General features: G+C 43.1%; 1 long non-coding RNA gene across 3 annotated transcripts; it reads right to left on the reverse strand.

Annotated features, from left to right (window-relative positions):
• Window positions 1-2,572: 2,572 nt before the first annotated feature.
• Window positions 2,573-21,163, reverse strand: LOC135978182 (uncharacterized). 3 transcript variants are annotated; one of them, XR_010595599.1, is made up of 7 exons: window positions 21,040-21,163; window positions 17,838-18,023; window positions 17,141-17,364; window positions 16,373-16,564; window positions 10,662-10,731; window positions 8,580-8,653; window positions 2,573-3,502 (listed from the first exon to the last, which is right to left on the reverse strand). It is a non-coding gene; the product is annotated as an uncharacterized LOC135978182 (long non-coding RNA). The 3 variants fall into 3 exon arrangements; XR_010595600.1 differs by lacking the exon at window positions 17,141-17,364; XR_010595601.1 differs by lacking the exons at window positions 2,573-3,502; window positions 8,580-8,653; window positions 10,662-10,731 and adding an exon at window positions 11,707-14,320.
• Between the last annotated feature and the right edge of the window lie 1,548 nt (window positions 21,164-22,711).

Genomic DNA, 22,711 nt, shown 5'->3' on the forward strand with positions numbered 1-22,711 from the left:
GAAGGTCTTAAACTTGACAACTAAAAAAATTCTGTTATAACTGAAATGGCCACAGCGACCTGTAAGGCTGAATTGCAAAGATTTTTTGGAATGGTTTATTACCTTGGGAACTTACATGTCAATAGTAGCCACTTCTGTAAGACAACTGTTGGAAAAAGATGCCGAGCTCTCCTGGATGCCAATACACAAGGTGGTATGTGAACACTTGAAAGAATTGCTTACAGAGTCACCCAGGCTGAAGTACTTTAATGTCAAAGAACCAATCAGTTCATCAGCAGATGCCAGTTCTGCTGGAGTAGGGCCTGTATTGCTGCAAATTGGGGCTTCTGTCACTTCTGCCTCTAGAGCTCTGACAAGTGCACAACAGAGTTATGCCCAGATAGAAAAAGGAACGCTGGCAACAGTATTTGGCTGCACTCGACTTCATCAGTTTATCTATGGAAAAAAAAGTAATCCCGTGCTTCTCCAAGCCATTTTCAGAAAATCTTTGTGCAGTGCTCCACCAAGGATTCAAAGATGGTTGCTAACACTCCACAAATATCAACTGCAAGTGGAATACAGACCATGGTAAGAGTTAGCAATTGCTGATGCTTTATCCAGAGCATACATACTGCATGGTGCCGGAGTAAGTTGATGTTGAAATATGTTACATGATGTCTTCTTTGCTTATTTCACAACAGAAATTGAAGGAATTTCAAGCTGCTATTGCAAATGATGTTGTCCTGCAAAACTTACTGTTTTGCAAGGATGGCGAGGAATACCAGAGGATATCTGTGCTTATTGATCATATAGAGAGGAACTAAGTGTGCAAGATGCACTTGCCTTTAACAGTGACAGAATCATAGTACCAGCAAGTCTAAGAACAGAGATCTTAGCTATTATCCATGAGAGTCTTCTGAGAGCAGAGCTATGTAAAATAAGAACTTGAGATGCTGTCTATTGCCCATAAGTGTTTAATTAAATTGTGGATATGGTACAGTCTTGCAACATACCAAACCTTCAGACACAAAAATCAAAAGAACCAGTGCTACCATATGAGGGTTCAAACTGACCTCCTTACCTGCTCAACTCCTTATGGAAAGACATCTAAGTACCAGATTGCTGACTTAATCAAAGTTGTTGCAACCTAACCTGATACAAAGAGACATACAAAGTAACCTAAAACTGAGGCAAGCAAAGCAGAAATATTTCTCTGACAAAGGTTCAAAGCCTTTATTATCACTGGAAAATGGAGAGGCTGTTTGTATTAGTCAAAAGGGGGGAGGGATAGCTCAGTGGCTTGAGCATTGGCCTGCTAAACCCAGGGTTGTGAATTCAATCCTTGAGGGAGCCATTTAGGGATCTGGGGCAAAAATTGGGGATTGGTCCTGCTTTGAGCAGGGGGTTGGATCAGATGACCTCCTGAGGTCCCTTCGAACCCTGATATTCTATGAAAAGGAACAAGGAAACCTGCAAAGGTGATTGACCAATGAACTGGTCCAAGATGATAGAGGCAGGAGATACCTACTGAAGAAACAGAAGCGATTTGATGAGCATTAAAAGAATTGTACAGGAGAATGAAAATATGGAACAAACAGAAACCGTGTTAACATCCAACTCAGAAATTCAGGCAATTACAAACCAATCTACTGAGTCTCAAGTAGTCAGTTTGAATACACAACAAAAATGGGACACTGAGACTTCTATTACCTCTAAAGGCAGAACGATAAGAAAACCTTCTAGAGATTAATTGTAGACTCTTAGCCTTGGTCTACAATATGGGGGAGAGGGGTCGATGTAATGTACGCAACTTCATCTATGTGAATAACGTAGCTGAAGTTGACGTACCACAGGGTCGACTGCAGCCGCTCCCCTGTCGACTCCGCTTCCACCTCTCGCAGTAGTGGAGTACCGGAGTCGACGGAAGAGCGATTGGGGATCGATTTATCACATCTAGACTAGACACGATAAATTAATCCCCAATAGATCAATCACTACCTGCCAATCCGTCGGGTAGTGTAGACGTACCCTTAGGGTTTCAGATTAGAATGATGCTAAATTAAATTAAAAATGAAATGTAAATATTTTTTTAAAAAGGGAGTGATAATGAGCAGGAACATAATGTTGCATGGTGTAGGAGAGGGGGAATATTGTGTAGTGAGCTTTATCAGCAGAAAACACGTTGCTACAGATTACACTTGCAGCCATACAGGGAAACTAGCAATTCCTATCAGTACAGCTCTCAGTCATAAATGTTTACTGTTACTTAAAGTCTTCAGTATCTTTTCTTATAATAACTAGTTGGCAACAGCTATTACAGATTGTCTTGGACATTGCTCTGCTACATCAAGGCCAGAGGTGCAGTTAGAGGTGTACATTTTGAGTGATTTGGTCCCACAGGCCAGGGCATACAGCCCCCGCAAAAATGGTCAGCTTTAAAAAAATTTAAATTCTCAGCAAAGTTTTTGTCCATAGCTGAAGGGAAATATACTCAGAACATAAACGAAACTCACATCGGACAACTTCCCCTGATCTCAGCTTGTGAACACCACCAAGAGCAAGCTGCAGAATACAGAGATTCAGAAGTTATTAGACTTTCATTCTAGTTCTATAAGGTGGTGCACAAGGCTGCTGTGCACCAGCTCTGACAGAGAAGCAAGAGTGCAATGAAACCTGTCAGTTTAAAGTTCATTTTTCAAAGTGTTCTAAAATTTACAAGCCCATTCAGATCAGGTTGAAATTTGGTATGCCTGGTGGGGGCCTGGGGTAGTGTCAGTCTGGAGTCATTTGGTTGGCAGTTCCTGATACACAGTCCCTAATTAAAAGCCTGATGTTGACAGGTTAGGGTGGCATTTATGGCCAGTTTTACCTTCACCTGCCCGGAAGGAGGTGCCTTGCAGAACAGAGATTTCGATGGAGCTGGTATTTAGGAGAAAGTATCTGGGAAACGGGGAGATTCTGCTGTTCTGAAGGAGGCTCAGCAAAATGTCAACTCCCCTGAAAGTTCATATTAGTATGAAATGAAAAAGGATTCAATTAATCAGTATCAAAAGTGTTTCTTACCTTATATTTCTGGACAGCCTCCTTAATGAGAACCACTGTGTGCATTTTGTGTACTGGGGATTTGTCACACTCCACACATATGAATTCCCCATCCTCTTCACAAAACTGACTGAGTTTTTCCTTGTGTCTCTCACACAGATTCTCCTTTTCCTCTTTTTCTTGTTTTAATCCCAATTGTTTAACGTGTTCCACTAAACTAGCCAGATCCCAGTTAGGCCTGAAATTCACTTTCTCAATCTTTTCTCTGCAGATGGGACAGCACAAAGGGCCATGATTTCCCTCTTCCCAGTTGTCACAGTATGTAGTTACGCAGGTTTTGCAGCTGCTGTGCCCACAGTCTACAGTCACTGGGTCGCTAAAATAAAATAAATTGGACATGTGGCTTCATCTTCCACTTCCCTTTCAGGAGTCTCTGAACAGGCCATGGCTGTTGCCCTCTCTGGGTTCTCATTCTCTCTTCCTGTTAAGAGTAGCAGACAAGAGACTTTTACAATGTAACAGCTTTAGTGAACCTACAGACTTGTCAATATTCCTATATATTCTTTAGGGCTGGCAAGTGATTAAAAAAATTAATCCCGATTAATTGTGTGATTAAAAAAATTAATCGTGATTATTCGTGAGATTAATCATGTTGTTAAACAATAACAGAATGTCATTTATTTAAATATTTTTGGATGTTTTCTACATTTTCAAATATATTTATTTCAATTAAAACACACAATACAAAATGTACAGTACTCACTTTATATTTATATGTGCACTGTCAAAAACCAAAGAAATTGTATTTTTCAATTCACCTCACACAAGTACTGTAGTACAATCTCTTTATGATGAAAGTTGAACTTACAAATGTAGAATTATGTACAAAAATAACTGCATTCAAAAATAAAATGATGTAAAACTTTTGAGCCTAAATTCCACTCATTAACTTCTTGTTCAGCCAGTTGCTCAGACAAACAAGTTTGGTTAAAATTTCTAGGAGATAATGCTGCCCACTTCTTGTTTACAATATCACCTGAAAGTGAGAACAGGCGTTCGCATGGCACGGTTGTAGTCGGCTTCACAAGATATTTACGTGCCAGGTGCGCTAAAGATTCCTATGTCCCTTCATGCTTCAGCCACCACTCCAGAGGACATGTGTCCATGCTGATGAACAGATTGCCTAGGAAGGTTGTGGAAGCTCTTTCACTGGAGGTTTTCCAAAGGAGGTTGGATAGCCATCCGTTGTGGATGGTTCAGACACAACAAATCGTCCATCTTGGCCAGGGGTTAGATTAGATGACCCTTTCAGTCCCTTCTAATCCTGTGATTCTACGAAAACCCAGAGTCACTTCATCAACCCTCTATTACAAGGCTCTGAAGTAGCAGGGCCCTGTACTGAGCTGTTGAAGAACCTGGCTCTTGAGCAATGTTCAGATTACCGCCACCCTAAATGGAAAGACGAGGTTTGACCAAGGTAGGTAGAGTTGGACCTGGTCTCTGAGAAGGGAGGGGAGGTGAAATGGTCCTTGCTACCCACGGATCTGACACTTCACAGGGACGGGATGAAGGAAGTGGGTGATAAAAGATGTGATCTAGGATGATCAAAGAGTTAGGGGCAGATTCTGATTCTTTTCCTGGCAGGAGGTAGTACCTTTCTCCTCACATGGTGCCACTGGTTTGAATGAAACTGGGGGAGAAAGTACTCAACATGATCAAAGTGATGAAATCTGGCTGCTAGCTGTTTTGACTGCATTGCCCATTGAACAGATGATTTCAGAGAACTATCCACAGTGACTTCAAGATCTCTTTCTCGAGTGGTAACAGCTACTTTAGACCCCATCATTTTAGATGTATAGTTGGGATTATGTTTTTCAATGTTCATTACTTTGCATTTATCAGATTTGAATTTCATCCGCTAGTTTGTTGCCTACTCACCCAGTTTTGTGAGATCCCTTTGTAATTGTCACATTCTTCTTTGGACTTAACTACCTTGAGTAATATTGTACTGTCTGCAAATTTTGCCACCTCACTGTTTACATTTTTTCCAGATAGTTTATGAATGTGTTGAACAGTACTGGTCCCAGTAGAGATCCCTGTGGGACACCATCATTTACCTCTCTCCATTCTGAAAACTAACCATTGATTCCTACACTTTGTTTCCTATCTTTTAACCAGTTACTGAACCATGAGAGGACCTTCCTTCTCATACCATGACTGCTTACTTTGCTTTAGAGCTGTTGGTGGGCAACCTTGTCAAAGGCTTTCTGAAAGACCAAGTACACTGTATCCAATGTAATTATATTATGGTTGCTATTATCAAACAATTCAGCTTTATTCACCTCTTGGATCAGACCTCATGCTTCACTTAGGTCTAAATCAAGAATTGCTTCTTTCCTTGTGGGTTCCAGGACTAGCTGCTCCAAGAAGCTGTCATTTATGATGTCTAGAAACTTTATCTCAGCATCCCATTCTGAAGCAACATGTACCTAGTGTGACATTTCCCAGGGTACAATCTGGACTGATAAACAGCTGTGTCCCTTCAATTCTCTAACTGGGGGTGCCTTTTACACTGCTTTCCCGTGAAAGCTATTACTCCTGGTGTCTTCACAAGCAGCCCCTAGCATGTAAATCACTCCCAGTTCAACTGTGAGAGTGTTCTGGCCAGCCAATCATGAATTATACTATAGGGTAACACCAGCAAATTTCCAGTCCCAGACATAGTTCTCCAGCTGAGGCCTAACCAGTGCTGAGTAGAGCGGTACTATCACCTCCCACGACTTGCCTCTGTTAATGCAACCTAAAATTGCATTTTCTTTTTTGCAACAGCATTGCATTGCTGACTCATGTTGAGATTGTGATCCACCACAACTCCCAGCTCCCTGCTCTTCCTCCAGGTACAGCCTGGGAAGTTAATTGGCCCACCTACCTACCTTAGCACTTTCATGCCTTGTGTGAGGTGCTCACATAGGATTGACCTCAATTAGCTATTCTGAAGTAAACACTATTTGGTCTTTGTCTCTGCTGTGATTTTACTGCAAGATAGTTCTGTCAGTGTAACAATATGTAAAATGCTTTGCATTGAAGACATAGCCTGATGAGACTGGAACATGGATGAGGGCAATTTGGCTGAGGTTCAGTTATAACAGAGTGCCGGCACTGATGTAGTTAAGGTTGAGTATCACTCTCTGTTAAAAGGTGGGCTAACCTAAGGACTCTAAAATCTAGATGCTTAATCAGGTTGTCTTGACATTTGCTGTTCTTCATGGGGATGCAGGGTAAGATTAATAGTCCAAATTGGGGATCAACTGTGCAAAGGTTCATGAAATAGAATCCCCCCAAAATATCATTTTACACACCAACTCATTTTTTAACTTTTTTGGTGCACACCTGGAGTTCAAACTATGACTCTAATCATCCCCCCAACTGATCTCAGTCATTCAGCATTTTCCTCAGCCAGTGCATGGCACCCACTGTCCATTTGGATAAGCTATATTTTAAAAGTTATTAATCTTTGTCATAACCATACAGCTAAGGGTAGCCTAGAATTCCTCCTTACCTGTAAGGGGTTAAGAAGCTCAAATAACCTGGTTGGCACCTGACCAAAAGGACCAATGGGGAAAGAAGTTACTTTCAAATCTGGGGGTGGGGGTGGGGGTGGGGGTGAGGGTGAGGCTTTGTTTTTGCTCTTTGTTTGTGTGCTCTCTCTCGGGACTGAGAAGGGCCAGGCAGAAATCCATCTCCTCCAAACTATCCTGAACTAGTCTCTAATATTACAAAAATAGTAAGTAAAGCCAGGCAAGGCGTGTTAGGTTATTTTTTGTTTTAGCTTGTGAATTTTCCTTTTGCTAGAGGGAGGTTTATTCCTGTTTTTTGTAACTTTGAAACTAAGCCTAGAGGGAGTTCCTCTATGTTTTTGAATCTTTTGTTACCCTGTAAAGCTACCTTCCATCCTGATTTTACAGAGGTGATTCTTTTACCTTTTCTTTAAATAAAATTATTCTTTTAAGAACCTGATTGATTTTCAATGTCCTAAAGACCCAGGGGTTTGAGTCTGTGCTCACTTTGTAACCAATTGGTGAGGATATTATTCTCAAGCCTCCCCAGGACAGGGGGTGTAAGGGCTTGGGGGGATATTTGAGGGGAGATAGGGCTCCAAGTGACCCTCCCTGAATGTTTGTTTAAATCACGTGGTAGTGGCAGCACTACCAAGGGCAAAGAAGGAATTTGTGCCTTTAGGAATTTTTTAACCTAAAATGGTAAAAATAAGCTTAGGGGGTCTTTCATGCAGGTCCCCACATCTGTACCCCAGAGTTCAGAGTGGGGAGGGAACCCTGACAACCTTAGAGTTTAGAACTCTAGATCAGAGCGGAATGAACTGCCAGACTAAAGAGACTGAAGTGTGCATGAAAAACTGAAAATTTCTGTGGAACATTTAGATAAAAAATGAAACTTTTTTGTTTTTATTGAAAAATTTCAAGTGAAACTATATTATTTGTATGAGCTGTACAGTTAAGTGCCCTTTTCATCCAAATCTACTTTTACAAGAATCATTGTTGTGTATGCATCTCCATGAGCCACCAGTATGATTACTCCAAGAACCTCCCGAGAGTCTGAATGAAAGGTGCATTCTGTAGAATGCATACAAAGCACTCCCACTGTGGGGTAGGAGGAAAAAGGAAGGTCTCTGGCAGCACCTCATTTGTGATCTCCATAGTTAGGCAAAAGTTTCTGGTTGCCGTTGAATCCATCCACACACCACAATGAAAGGACTCCCCCTTCACATCTTTTTTATTTTTTGATCCCTTTTCCTACAAATGCAGGATCCTCTATGCTCTATGCCTCTCGTTGAGATGGTTTTATTTTGTAGGAAGAGAGTTAAATTGACGGGAAGAGCATTGTAGTGTGTACACCTCCACTGTTTTGTCAACAAAAGCTTCCTTTTGCTGACCAAACTGTGTAGTGTAGACAAGACCTTATGGTATGTCTATACTTAAAATGCTATTGCAGCACAGTTGTGCTGCTGTAGTGCTTCATAGTCGACACTCACTACAGTGAGAGAACGGGTTCTCCCATCACTGTAGCTAATCCACAACTCAGTCAGTGGCAGGGTTGAAGGAGGGAAGACTGGTGGGTGAAAGGGAAGAGAGGGTTTCTGTCCAGATTGCATACATTTTCCCTTTGTAAAAGTGGCTGAGATTCAGGGTCAGGAAGTGTTGGGATGACAGAAAAAGTATGAAAAAAGAGTAAAGGCAGAAAAGACAGTATATTTCTGGCACTTATAAGATAAGTATATTTCTAAAATCACCTTTGTCCTAGTATCATAATTCATTTATTTTATATAATTCACAAGAATTAAAAGGTTTTTTGTCTAAATTCTATTCAAAACTGATGGACACACTTAACAAATCTAAACATGGGAACATGACATACTTGTGCAAAGACTTATTAAAAAAGAATTGTGTGCACATGAGTGTTATGGTGCAAAAGGTGAAGACGCCATAAAGCCATCTGTATCAAATGCAATACATGCAACAAAGAATTCAACATGAACCCACCGTATGAACTACATGTGGTCACTATTAGCCAAACTGCATTTGATAGATGACTGGATATCCCATTTGAAGGGCTGCTAAAAAAGAGGACATACTTGGTATTGTTGTTGTTGTTTAGTATTTATGTTTCAGTAGCACATAGAGGCCAACCAGGTCAGGGACTCCATTGTGCTAGGTGCTGCACATAGTCAATAAATGACAATCCCTCCCCCAAAGACATTACAATTTAAATAGGCAAGATATAACAGGTAGATGAGATAAACTAGTGCAGGGGTGGCCAACCTGAGCCTGAGAAGGAGCCAGAATTTACCAATGTACATTGCCAAAGAGCCACAGTAATACGTCAGCAGCCCCCCATCAGCTCCCACCCCCACTCCCAGCGGCTCCCACCCACCGGCAGTCCTGCCAATTAGCGCCTCCCCCTCCCTCCCAATCAGCTGTTTTGTGGCATGCAGGAGGCTCTGGGGAGGAAAGAGGGGAGGAGCGAGGTCACTGCAGGCTCAGGGATGGGGTGGGGGCAGAGCCTGTGGCAGAGCCAGGGGTTGAGCAGTGAGCACCCTCCGGCACATTGGAAAGATGGCGCCTGTAGCTCCAGCCCTGGAGTCGGTGCCTATACAAGGAGCCGCATATTAACTTCAGAACAGCCACATGTGGCTCCGGAGCCACAGGTTGGCCACCCCTGAACTAGTCGGTTGGGGATGGGGAGACAGGGTAACAAAATCAACAATAGACTAATTAATCAACAAACACTGCACTTTTAGAGAATCGACTAGATGCATATCATTGAAATAACTGGACTAACATTCCGATTTTTGACTTGGAACTACACTTACTGGGATTATGGCTAGACATGGTCCTGAACTATTCCTGTCACTATTGCATATTTCCCATATAATCTTGGCGGTAAGTCGGATAGGGCAAAACTTTCAAAAATGGGTTCTAATTGTTTGGGTGTCTAACATTAGACCTTAGATCTGATTTTCAGAAGCGCCCAAGCACTTGCAGCTCCCACTGACTTTCAAGGTATGTCTTCAGTGCAGATCTAGCCTGGAGTTTTACTCGGGTGGTGTCCCAACCCCACTCCCATGCACACACAAGTCCCACTCACTAGAGTTTATTGGTCCTTTCTACCGGCACGGCTGGGGGTGTGGGATAGTGCACCGGCTGCACTTTCACTTGGGTTGGTATTGCAGTGAGGTCACAGGCTAAATCACTCAAGTGCTGTCTGCTGATAGTCCTCCAACGCCTTCCCACAATTCAACCCCTCATCCTGCTGTGCCCTGAAGGACAGGCAAATTGTCCTAGAAAACACTGGGAAATAGACACAGAGCAGATCAGTTTACTGCTGCATAATGCACCATGGGATATGCCCCCAGAAGTCCTCCACAGGAGAGCACGGCACCAATAAGGCCACAGGAATTCAAGGAGGGTTTCATAGTGTGACCACTCATCCCTGGGCTGAGCTAACTTGGGTGGCTCAGACCGAGGTGCTGATCTTTTTCTTCTGTTTGTACAGCACCTAGCACAATGGGGGGTCCTGGTGCATGACTCGGCTCCTGGGCACTACCCTAATACACCTAATGAATAATATACCGCGCCTAGCACAATGGGGTCCTGGTCCATCTCTGAGGCTCCTAGGCACGTCTGTAATACACCTAATAAATACTGTACAATGCCTTGGATAGTGGGGACCTGGGCCATGACCGCGGCTACCAGGCACTACCATAATATACCTAATAAATAACATAACTGCAAGGAAGACATACCTAATCTGGAGTTGTGGATTCTTGGCACCTCTGAAAATCAGACCTTAATGTTGGGCACTTAAACATCGAGGCACTCAACATTAGAGTTTCCTTTTCATAATTTGGGCTTTAACCTCAGTGTTTCAGTTTCCCCATCATTAAAATTGTGACAACAATACATTTTATTTCACTGGTGGTTGGTTAGGTTTAATCAATTAATGTTTATGAAGCATCTGAAAACCTCAGAGGGAATTAGAAGAGCACAAGTATTTTTTAATTTCATTTTGTCAATAGTTGATTTATCTTGGCAAATTGGTCAGTGTTTTAAAACATTTGATACCTTTGAGAAGCTCTGAGTTCTCCAGTTTTGGGGTCCACTGCATGTTGGCTGTCCTTTTCCAACTGAAATACTGCAAGAAAACAAGAGGAAAAATACAACATGGTTACCTAACTGACAATCTTCTCCATTTACCTTCTGAGTTGACTCAAGTGTATTTAATTTCATCCTCTCCTTTGGGATGCATAGCAAGAATCTGAGTACTAGGGAGGATTAGTTCTTTATTTTTTAGGGAATAATCTGAATTGTACAGCCTCTAACATGGAAGCCCAGGGCTTGTCTACATTAAGCCTATATTTAAGAGAAACTAGGATATATGCTAGCAGATCCCAACCGTGGTATGAGCACAAAATGTCTATATTGGGGTAATCAATTATTTTTTGTCAAGGTCCAAATTTCTTGATCAAAGTATAGTCAGATTCCAGAGAAAATACAAAAATAACAATAATGACAATAATAAGTAAATAAAAAGATTCTTCATTTTGTTCAAAAGCATCTGGCAGTCCAGATTTGGCCCACAGTCCATATATTGGCAACCCCTGGTCTATAGTGTACACCAGGCCTTGAGCACTGGCCATTTGCAGGGGCCAGTGTGGAGCAGACCAACCCCAAGGCAAGCTCCAGGACGGATTGTGTCACACAGTCTTGTTTGGTGCACCTAGGAATACATAGTAGAGGTATAGCTTGTTCCTCCTGATATGCTGGCCACATTCCAAGGGCCAGGGTTTGGGGTGGTGGAAGGGCTTGGCTTCACTTCTTCCTTGCATCCTTTCTTGTAATTTGCTGCTTTGGGGGCTAGGGGCAGGGAATGAGAAGCAAGTTTAGTCCTTACAGCCCAGGGCCTGCTATTATGGCAGGCTTTTGTGCATCTGTACAAGAAGTGAAGGTGGATCATTTAGCATCCACGCCACATGAAACATGTAACCCAATGGGTGTGCTGTGTTTCTCCTCCCACAGTCTGATGCACAGATGATATGAGTCTACTACAGCTACCAGCAAGAGAGTTACTCCTATAGCTCTTAGAAGCTGATGCTTTAAGTTCTGATGGTCTTTGATTTGATCTCCATTGATGAAACATGATAATGGTCATCATACAAGGCCTTTCACAATCCAGCTCTTCATGTCCATCTGGGAGCCATGACACAAGAAGAGAGAAAGAGAACTGAGTGTGCTACATTTATCATAACAATCTCAAGGTGTGAACAATGCTGCACTGTTCAGGTGATTGCAGGCAAAGAAATGTGGGCAGGGAACAGATAGAGGCCAAGACAGTGGCAATGATGTAAATAAGAGGAAATGTTTATCCTCACTTAGAAGACATTTCAGACAATAAAAAGGAACATTAGAGCTGTTTGGGAATTTTCCATCAAAATATTTGACAGAAAAAGTGGTTTCCACAAAACCAAATTTGACCTGGGAAAATAGAAAAAAAAATCTAAACAAAATGTGTTGGGTCAGGTCAACATTAATCTCTGTTTCTGCCACAGTGCCGCATGGGAGCTACATTTCTTCAATGTGTAGGGTTCTGTAGCTGGACTACATCTCCTGTGATGTACCACAGTCATGGAACCTCCATGATACACTGGGGCAGTTCAGCCAGCAGGAGACATGTAAAATACTGTTTTTCGATCTGCTCTAGAGAAAAAAAAACATTTTAAAAGCAGAGAAACTGCAGCTAAGATCTGTGGTCTGCAGGTCACGCTTCTGCAGCATCCTGGAACCTTGCGGCAAACTGGAAACATTTTTAATGGTTCTGTTTAGGGGAAAAGTCCCCTTTGAAACTATGATCCTAAATCAGAAAAAAACACAAACACTGAGCAGTAAGGTTACAGAGAAGGAGATACTGTTGAGTCCATTGTAGGCAGGGCCTGATCTCCTTTCATTAGTATGATCATTACTAGCTCCCGTCGTCTTGCTGAGTGTCTCTGCCAGGTGTCTCTGATTGATGGCTCTCAACACCGTCACAATTAACTTTACAGCATCATCCTTCCCATAGTAGTTGATCAGCAGGCCAGCTATGTCTGTGGGATCTGTGTCCTGCAGCCGGCCCCAGGGCGTGTTGTTTGTCCCTCCACCAAGAGGTCATTCAGCTTAATCTTGAACCTCTTCAGATCTTTGTCTATCATGTCTTCCAAAGCATTTCTCAGGTGATCTTTCACTGTCTTCATCATGCTGCCCCCTCAGACATCTGAGCAAATTGCTAGGCCATCCAGTTGGTGTTAGAAACAGCTTCTGTGCCTGCAGACAGATCTCAGGGAGATTATTTGTTCTTACAGAAAGAGATGAAATAAGCAATTAGTTCCTATGCTTGTCTCACAGCTGCTTCCACCTCTGCCCCTTCCTTTTTGCCAGCCTGGTTCCCCTCACTGATCAAAATTAAAAATCCCAAATGCTGAATCATTGGCCCTGTGAGCAGCTCCAGGAGGTAATGTGTCTCAGATGGCACGATCCTTCCAGGACCTGTCTAGTGTGCACTCTTCACCTTTCATCAGCATGGTACAGGTTGCTCCACCACTACATGGGCCCTTTTTCGGCCAGTCAGTGTGGAGGAAAATGAGGTTCCACAACTCGCTACCCCTTTTTGGGAAATTTGCTAACCACAAGAGATGGTTGAAAACCACATGTAGCCATTCCCCTGAGTTATGGTGCTTGCTAATCGGAGTGGATTCTCCTCCTTCCTTGCATGGGTTCTTATTGCAAGGCTAGGTGCCTCCACCCGAGGTGACTCCTCTCAGTTCCTGGGACACAAGGGGTGCTGTCCCTTGGGAAAATAACTATGACCTCTCTTAACCAGGAGTATAACCCTGTACACAAGATATAAAATGCAGTAAGACAAACCCAAGCAAATGAAATGCCCCACCCAAAAATAACAATGTAACCAAGAGGGACCCTACTGGGGACAGGAAACAAAGGCTTTGTAATGCTTCCTTGGGTTCCCAGCATTGTGAAGAACCTCACTACCAACTGCCCTTAGCCTCAGGAAGCCATGTCTGTGCCTGCCAGAGGGATAGGCTCCCCAGATCCACTGACCATGGACGACACATGCATTCCCATTGGGGCCTCGCCGGCCCAGCTGTCCATCTGCAGTTAAGTGATAGACACACTCCAAATCTGCAGCCCCTCGAGCCTCTCCTTGGAGTACCCAGTCCCTGGTCCACTGGACATTCTCAGAATTCACAGATCAACTGCTTCCAAAGCAACAGTACAGCCCAGTTTACCAGCTTCACCTCTGATCACGGCTCCGCTCAACACACTGCACTTAGATATGTTTATAGTGAAAACTAGAAAAAGTTTATTTAACAAAGCAGAGATTCCAGGGATAGCAAGTAGAAATATTGGAAACAAATAGTTACATATAAAACAAAATCATAACGCACATTCTGGAACTTAGGCTTACTTAACAAGATACTCTCCTGTCAATAACGTTTAGCTCACCCAAAGTCTTTGTCACAGTGCTTAACAGCCCTGGTTGGCTGTGATGCATGGTGGCAGCTTGTCCGCTCAGTGAAAGACACAGGGTATGCCTCTACCTCCAGTATCAGTCACAAGACAAACACATTCATGCGTACACTGGTGGTTCGTCAGATAAACCCTTTATGAATGGTGGCTGTGGACAAAGAAGGTCTTCATCCAGGGCCCTAATTGAGAAAGTACTCACGGCACTGCAAGAAATAAACACAGCAGAAGTAGAAGCCAGTGTTGTGATGTTTGTTGACAGGTGTCAATTGTCGGTTCCTTTAGAAGAAACCAGAATGCTATCATCAATGCAATTTATAAAGAGTTTTGGAGGATCAGATTGAGAGGCAATAAATTGACTTTGCAATGTATTCCATCACATGTTGGCATATATGGGAGTGAGATAGCTGATAACTGGCAAAAACTGGAAGATCGGAAATTCAGATGCCAAGGACAATGGTTGAGGATATTGACACCCTATCAAAGTAAATATTAGTTGAAATAAATGATCCTTTTATCCAAAAGATAAATGATTCTCTGATATCAAAGCATCTCAGAAAGTAACATCCCCACAATCACGAGAGTGCAGACAGGGCATCCTGCAGGAAGGCAAATCTATAGATGGGACCAAGATATATCTAGTCTGCAAGATGTGCCAGGACCAGGCTTTCAAACCTGCCCACACTTTTGAATGTAACATTGTAAGGAAAGCTATGATCTTCAGAATTGGCTTCTTGGATCAAGCCCTTACAAAAGACCCTGTAAGAGTCACAGAATACATTCTTGAACTTCCTGGCTTAATATGATTACCAAAGGTGACCTGATATGGGACTTCATGGCTTGATATGGAACAAGAAAAGAACAACCTACAGAAATTTGATAGAGGGGTTTTTTGGTCTAGCAGACAAAGGTATAACATGATCCAAAGGCTGGAAGTTAAAGCTAGATAAATTCAGACTAGAGGTAAGGTACACATGTTTAACTTCCCAAGGGTTGTGATGGACTGTGATGGATTCTCCATTACTGGCAATTTTTACATCAAGTTTGGATGTTTTTCTAAAAAGTCTGCTCTAATTCTCAACAACTTTTGGACTTGACAAGAATTGTATTCAAAGCTGTGGATAAATTCTTTCTACAACTAACCACCCCTCCCGCTGTGGTATGTGTGTGTGTGGGGTCAAACAGCTGGAGGCAGGGGCAGGAGAGGGGCTGAGGAGCAAAATCTGGGATGGAGGGTAGGAGTTGGGGTTCAACCCAGGGGGGAGGTGCTGCCAGAAGAAATAAATGATCTGGGGGTTCTTTTTATGTGCCTTTTTGTTCCTGAGCCTTTATGGTGCAGTAGGCCCAGATCCACAAAAGTAGGAGCCTAAATCCCTGAGTGAATCTGGCCCTAGCAGTCTCATTCTTTTGCTGTTACCTCTCACAAAGAATTCATATACCTAAGGCCATTCCTACACTACAAACATATGTTAACTCAAGTTACATGAGCATACAGGTGCTGTAGTTAGTATGTCACTTCTATGCCTGCCTGCTTGGTGCCTTTTGTCGGTGGTGAGTGTACTCCCCAGGAGCACTTGTATTGGTTCAGAGTGTGGTGCACCATGCGTGTGTAACAACCATCCATCACAATTTGCTACTTCTCACCTTTGTCATTCTCTAGTCTAGGGGTAGCAAATTGTGATGGATGGCTGCATTACATGCTGGCTCCTGGCAGGAGGCGACAGTTTTTAAACTGTGGGGTGTGTCCCTGTAGGGAGGTGCACCCCAAAGTTTGAAAACCTCTGTGCTAAATAGAGGGCAGAATTCTGGGGGGGACATGAGCCAGTGAGCCCCCCCCCCACAATGCACTGCCTCCGGGGGGGATAAATATGCTTGCTTGCCCCGGGTGCTACAATGCTTAATTATGGCTCTGGTGTAGCACTTACATGAGCCATTGTAAGTGATATTTAGTTTGAATAAGGTTTGAAGAATATGTTCCCTAAGGTTTAACTGGATTGCTATGGAATTTCACTGTGGGAAGGAGCACGATGTCACAGTGCTCTCAACTACATTACTTTCATGGAATCCATTTTGTAAGTGAGGAATAGAGAAAAATGAAGAGAAAAATCAAATGCTGCTTCATTATGGATTGGCACTGAGTGGTATGAGGAGAGAAACAGAGAGAAGGTTCTTGTAAATCAAATAATATGATGTTTTATTGGTTAATAGTATCAAAGTTAAGTTATAGACAGTTAATGGCACATTATAAGAGGCACTACCTGTAGGAAATTCTCTCTCCCTTGGCTCTGAATCTTGCTGAGTTGCAGATTCCTGCTCCAGAGTTAAACCATCCTTCTCCCCTGGTGCTGGGGCTCCTTGAGTCTCTCGTTTCTGCTCCTGATTTACACCAACTTTCACCCCCAACTTTGGGGCTTGTGGAGTCTGTGATTCCTGCCCCTGATTTACACCATCTAGCAAGGAAAACAGAGAGGAAAGAATCCATTCTTAGTCGATGCAGCATATTTATCTTCCTCCTGCTGTGTGAGACTGTTAATTGCAGGAGGCTCAGCTGGATGGGAACAGGAGAGGCCTGTATAAAGGCCAGGAGCTGAGAGCACCTGGGGGCTACAGGGAAGTAGTCTGCAATCACTCCTTGGGGAAAAAAGGGGTCCGTGCTTGGGTAACCCAGAGGAGGGGAAGACAGCAAGGTATTGGATAGTGTGTACTTTGGCTGCTGATGAAAGGGCCACGAACTGGAACCCAGAGTAGAGGGCAGGGTTCCCCTACCAGCTACTGGAGGAGTGGTACAGATCAGGCAGTGGAGTGTGGCCTGCCTGGGACAGTTTGCCCTGGAAGACTTTGAAGGAGGAAGGTGGAAATATGCCTAGTGATCTGGCCGGAGGGCCACGTCATGAAGAGGAAGCACACCGACTCGCAGAGAGTGAAAAAGAGAGAGAGAGAGTTAGCCCCGGTCTATACTACGGGGGGGATCGACTTCAGCTATGCTATTGACGTAGCTGAAGTCGGCATATCTTAGGTCGACTTACCTCGCCGTGAGGACGGCAGCGAGTCGACCGCTGCCGCTCCCCCGTCGACTCCGCTTCCACCTCTCACGAGCTGGAGTTCCGGAGTCAACGGGGAGCGTCTAGATGAGACGTGATAAATTGATCCCCGATAGATTGATCCCTACGTGCCGATCTGGCAGGTAGTGAAGACCTGCCCCTAATCCCCAGAGTGGCCAGAAGGAGGAACTAACTGTGGTGAGTAGACCCTTTGACAATTTAAAACAAACAAAACAGGAAAATTCAATGATAAGATTCACTTAGTAATTTTATCTCAACCACATCGAACATGGTGTAACTTTTTAAACAGTCTAAATGTTACACATTCATAATTTTCAATTTATTCAGTTTTACAAAATCGGCAAATTAACACTGCAGTGTGAGCCATAATTTCAGAATGTTCTGACTTTGCACAGAACAATTTGTAATTGATTTTGCCTTTGTACTTATTTTTTTTTAATCTGCAAAGACAAAGGAACATTTTGTATTGCATCCTCTTCGGCTGATCTTAAAAGATTAAATTTAACAGAACTGTAACAGAATAAATGTTAAATCAAGTACAGATGGGAGGGAAATAAGAGTGTGCAGGTGTTGGGTGGTGTTGGTGACTTGATAGTGTTGGTGTTGCGTCTGGTCGTCCCTTCTGGCCTTAACCTCTCTGACTCTAAATAAGAGGTAATACCTTTGGGAAGGTCTGTCTCCTCCAGTTCAGGGTCTCGCTGAGTTGCTGATTCCTGCTTCCAGTTTAAATCATCTTTCTGCCTGAGCTCTGGGTCTTGCTGAATCTCTGATTCCAGCCTCTGATTTAAACCATCTTCCTCCCCTGGATCTGGAGGAGTCTCTGATTCCTGATGCAGATTTAAGATATCTAGCAAATAAATAAATAAATAAATAAATTATATGTATATAAGTACTTAACATACGATTCTCCTCCTTCCCTTTCTCGCTGGACATTAATTTATTTATTTTCTCAGTCAAATATTTGAGCTTCAATACAACAGTCCCACAGCACTGAGGAGACAGAAGTCTTCTTGATTTGTAACCACGGTAATAGGTAATATTGTATAAAAATGTTGGTGGGAGCCAGTAGGTGCAGACAAGATATGTCCCAGGACAAGTTTTTGGGAAAAAAACCCAGAAACCAAAATTTGGAAATATTGCTGTAGTGCCTCATTGTAGATTCAATGTCTCTAACTTCCATCCTCATCTATAGGCTGGGCTAACTACATCTCCCAGGATGCACCATGCCTCCTATCTTGATGAGGAAGACAGAGTATCATGGGAGTTAAGAGCTGTTCTACAATGAAAACTTGCATCAGTACAGATACATCTCTCAGTGGTGTGAAAAATTCATATCATCTGAGAGACACAGCTATGCCGACCTAACCCCTGGTGTAGACAGTGCTAGGTCAAGGCAAGAATTCTGCCATCAATCTAGCTATCACCTCTTGGGGGGTGGGGGTGGATGAACTACAGTGATGGGAGAACCCGTTCTTTTGCTGCAGTGAGTGTCTACTCTGAAACACTGCAGCAGCACAACTGTGCCACTGTAGCATTTCAAATGTAGACATACCCTAAGTCTGGTTTAGGGCCTCTCTGTATTGTCAAGATATCTATATTCTATATTCAGTATGTGGCTGGGCTTGCCAGGCCCTACATTCAACTTAATGACCTCCGTTTGTCTGTCTTTAATGGGATAACTTTTGAACACTGCGGCTGATCAAGTCTGAAATTTCAGGGATGTTCTAGGCATCAGTTGGACAGGAAGCTATTGATTTTGAGGGCAATGAGAAAACGATACATGAGGTATGTCTGCACAACTAGGTACCCGTGGCTGGCCCATGCCAGCTGACTCAGTCTCACCGTGTTCAGGCTGTGGAGCTATTTCACTGCTGTGTAGACTTCTGGGCTCAGTCTTGAGCTCTGGGACCCTCCCACCTCCAGCCCAGAAGTCTACACTACAGTTAAATAGCCCCACAGCCTCAGCCCCACAAGCCTGAGTCAGCTAGCACAGGCCATTTTTGGTGTGTAGACATACTCATGGAGTCCCTGTCATCCGTCTAGCAGAGCCACAGCTTCAAGCCCTTCTGTAATTGTCTATAGATAAAGAACTGGTTGATTCCATTAACACCTTCCAGCATCAGAACACCCCTGTTCATCTCTCCCCATCCTCCCAATCGAGTTTAACATGTTCACACCCTGAATGAGTTTGCTCCCAGATAGCAAGAAGACAAATAAGAATGGATGGGCGAGAATGGGGGAGGCACACAGAGCACCTGGTATACAGGGGATGGAGGAATGGGACACCTCAAGCATGTGGGAAAGGGGTAATGGGGTGCACACACACCTTGACAGGGGGACACAGTGGTGACGGGTTGCAAGGAGTCCTTGAACTAGAGGGGGATGGGTGGGGGCACCCAGGGAGCTTGTTGAGAGAATAGAGGGCTGAGAGGAGCCTGTGGGGGAGCAGTGAGCTTGGCCCACAGAGACTAACACAAAGCCACTTATACCCATTTTGTGACCAATGTAGACTTGAAGTTGAACTTCCAACATCATTTACATCTCCAGAGAGTCCATGAGAATTTTGCCTGCTCAGTCCAGCCTATACTTTTGCTGAGTTTAATCATTTACTTATTCAAAGTTTAAATCATAATAGAATCAACCACATTTCTGGCTTTAGGAACCGATCCTGCAGGCACTCATTGAAGTCTATGGAGTTATTCTAGAGTAAGGGCATGGCTACACTTGCAGATGTAGAGCGCTGTGAGTTAAACCAGAGAGCAGTGCATTGTGGTAGCTATCCCAGCCTGCAAATGGCTGCAATGTGCTTTTCAAATGAGGGGGGTGGGGTGGAGTGTGACAGGGAGTGTATTGTGTATATCTGTGGGAGAGAGAGTGGGGTTTTGGGGGGGCCGAGAGCATGTCAGCATGCTGTCTTGTAAGTTCAGACAGCAACAGACCCCTCTCCCCCTTGCGCCTCTCTCTCTCACACAGCATTCCACAGTAATGGTTGCTTTGTCTCGGAGCAGATAAGCAGCCGGCTGTCAGAAACGGAGCTTTCAAAGGGCATATCGGCATTCCTGCAGTGATTCCAAAACAATGACAAGAGTGGCCACTCGACTTAAGGGGATTATGGGACGTTTCCAGAGGCTGATTAGAGTGCAGTAATGCAACACCTCGTTCACACTGACGCCCCGGCGTTCCAGCCGACATGCACCAAGCATTAATCTTCTCACTGAGGTGGAGTACCAGACGCGCTCTAGCCCTGGAGTCAGAGCGCTCTACGTGCCTTGCCAGTGTGGATGGGTAGTGAGCTAGGGCGCCCGGGGCTGCTTTAATGCGCTCTAACTCGCAAGTGTAGCCAAGCCCTTAGATTGGTGTAGCTGACTGCAGAATTTGACAAATTGTATGCAGAACTGATTTCTCCCGTGGTTCAGTCCATCTCAGGAAAAGGACATTCTGCTTGATCTTGTTTCAATATACAATTAAATTAAAATAAATATGTTTTTTGCAGTTCAGCTAGTGAACTGAAGCACAATGTTAACCTTCTCAATAGAGAGCCACCTCAAAATGAGAGGATTCTTTGGGAATAAAACATTTTCAGAGAACTGCTAGAGAGAAGTTAAGGCCAATCAAGTACCAATATAAAATCCTGTGGGCCAAGCTGCATCGCCTAGACAGTAACCAAACTCCTTTTTTTATTTGCTAGAAAGCTCAGACTTCAAGAAGTCAAAAGAGTAAAAAAAAAAAAAAAAAAAAAAAAATTCCTATGAGATCAACCAGACTTTATTATTGAAACACTGAAAAGATCCTAGAAGAGCCATCAACTAGAGGAATTACCCAAATTTGAACTCAGATCTGACATTCGGTTCTCTAAAATATACCTTCATTTGCGGAAGCTAATGTCTTTTCTCCATCATAACAGGGAACAGCAAAGAGTTTCTTCCTTTTGTGCAATATTCTTGTAGTTCCAGCTGTGTGTATCCCAGTAACACCCAGAGCAGAATCTATATATAAACAGATATGAAGCATTTATTAGCACACTTACACTTCAAGTTTATTAATTTCCCAACAAACAACCTAAACTCTGCCCTGTAGTGATGCTACGCTTTACAATTATGATTAAGTGTATAAGTATCTGTGGTCCCACCCTAGATTACACTGATTTTTAAAGACACATTAGATTGTTTCATTATTTTCCTCATCATGTCACTACAGAGTAGAGTTAAGATGATTCAAGTGCCCAACGGCATTTCTAGAAATTAACATGTTTGGATTTCTTTTAAGTTTAACCTTTAACTCTGAATGTCCTGGATTTGTCATGCTTAGTGGGGATAGGAGGGATAATCACACACTCTCTATAATGTTTTGTCAACTAACTTAAGAATCATCTTAACATACTTTTTACCTAGGAATTTCCTTGAGTTCTGTGGGTTTATTTAAATTAAAGATTTAATTCATGAAACATAAACAAGAAACCCAAATGGACTGTTACCATGTGATATTTCTAATAATTTGAAGATATGTAATATTAACCTGATTTTGTATTTGTTTTTAGGGCCAGAGTCACCAGTACATGACAGCTGCTTTACCCCACTCCGGAGAAGTACAAAACAGCCAGAGGATCCTGGCCAGTTTACCTCTTTCTGTCCTACATTTCCCTGCACATCAACCACTGAGTTGCCCTCTGTTGTCTTCTTTGCTGAGTAGATCAGGGTGTTGGGATGTTTTTTAGGATTAATTATCCTTTTTTTCTATTGGTCTATTGTTCATTAAAACTGAAAGATTGTTTTTTAGCAGAGGCTGAAGAATGTTATTCTGCACAGAATTCCATGCAGCAGTACCATCTTCCAAAATGGCTGCCATCTCCCATTATTTTCAATGAGAATGAGGCAACAGGTGACCTCAGTTAAGATGCATCATAAGAACATAAGAATGGCCATACTGGGTCAGACCAAAGGTCCACCTAGCCCAGTATCCTGTCTTCCGACAGTGGCCAGTGCCAGGTGCCCCAGAGGGAATGAACAGAACAGGGAATCATCAAGTGATCCATCCCCTGTTGCTCATTCCCAGCTTCTGGCAAAACAGAGGCTAAGGACAACATCCCTGCTCATCCTGGTTAATAGACATTGATGGACCTATCCTCCATGAATTTATCTAGTTCTTTTTTGAACCTTTTTATGGTCTTGGCCTTCACAACATCCTCTGGCAAGGAGTTCCGCAGGTTGACTGTGTATTGTGTGATAAAGTACTTCCTTTTATTTGTTTTAAACCTGCTGCCTATTAATTTCACTTGGTGGTCCCCTAGTTCCTGTGTTATGAGAAGGAGTAAATAACACTTCCTTATTTACTTTCTCTACACCAGTCATAATGTTATAGACCTGAATCATATCTCCCCTTAGCTGCCTATTTTCCATCATGGTCAATGGAAGCAATGAGTGTGAAACTAAGGTGCCATCAGGGAAGATGGTTTCCCCCTATGTTCTTATGTGCACCTGGACATCTAAAAGTAGCCAGAATCTTCACCCATACTGAGAACAATAGGAAATGGCAGAC

The sequence above is a fragment of the Chrysemys picta genome, unplaced genomic scaffold (assembly GCF_011386835.1).
Source record: "Chrysemys picta bellii isolate R12L10 unplaced genomic scaffold, ASM1138683v2 scaf157, whole genome shotgun sequence".
In the NCBI taxonomy this organism is placed as follows: domain Eukaryota; kingdom Metazoa; phylum Chordata; order Testudines; family Emydidae; genus Chrysemys; species Chrysemys picta.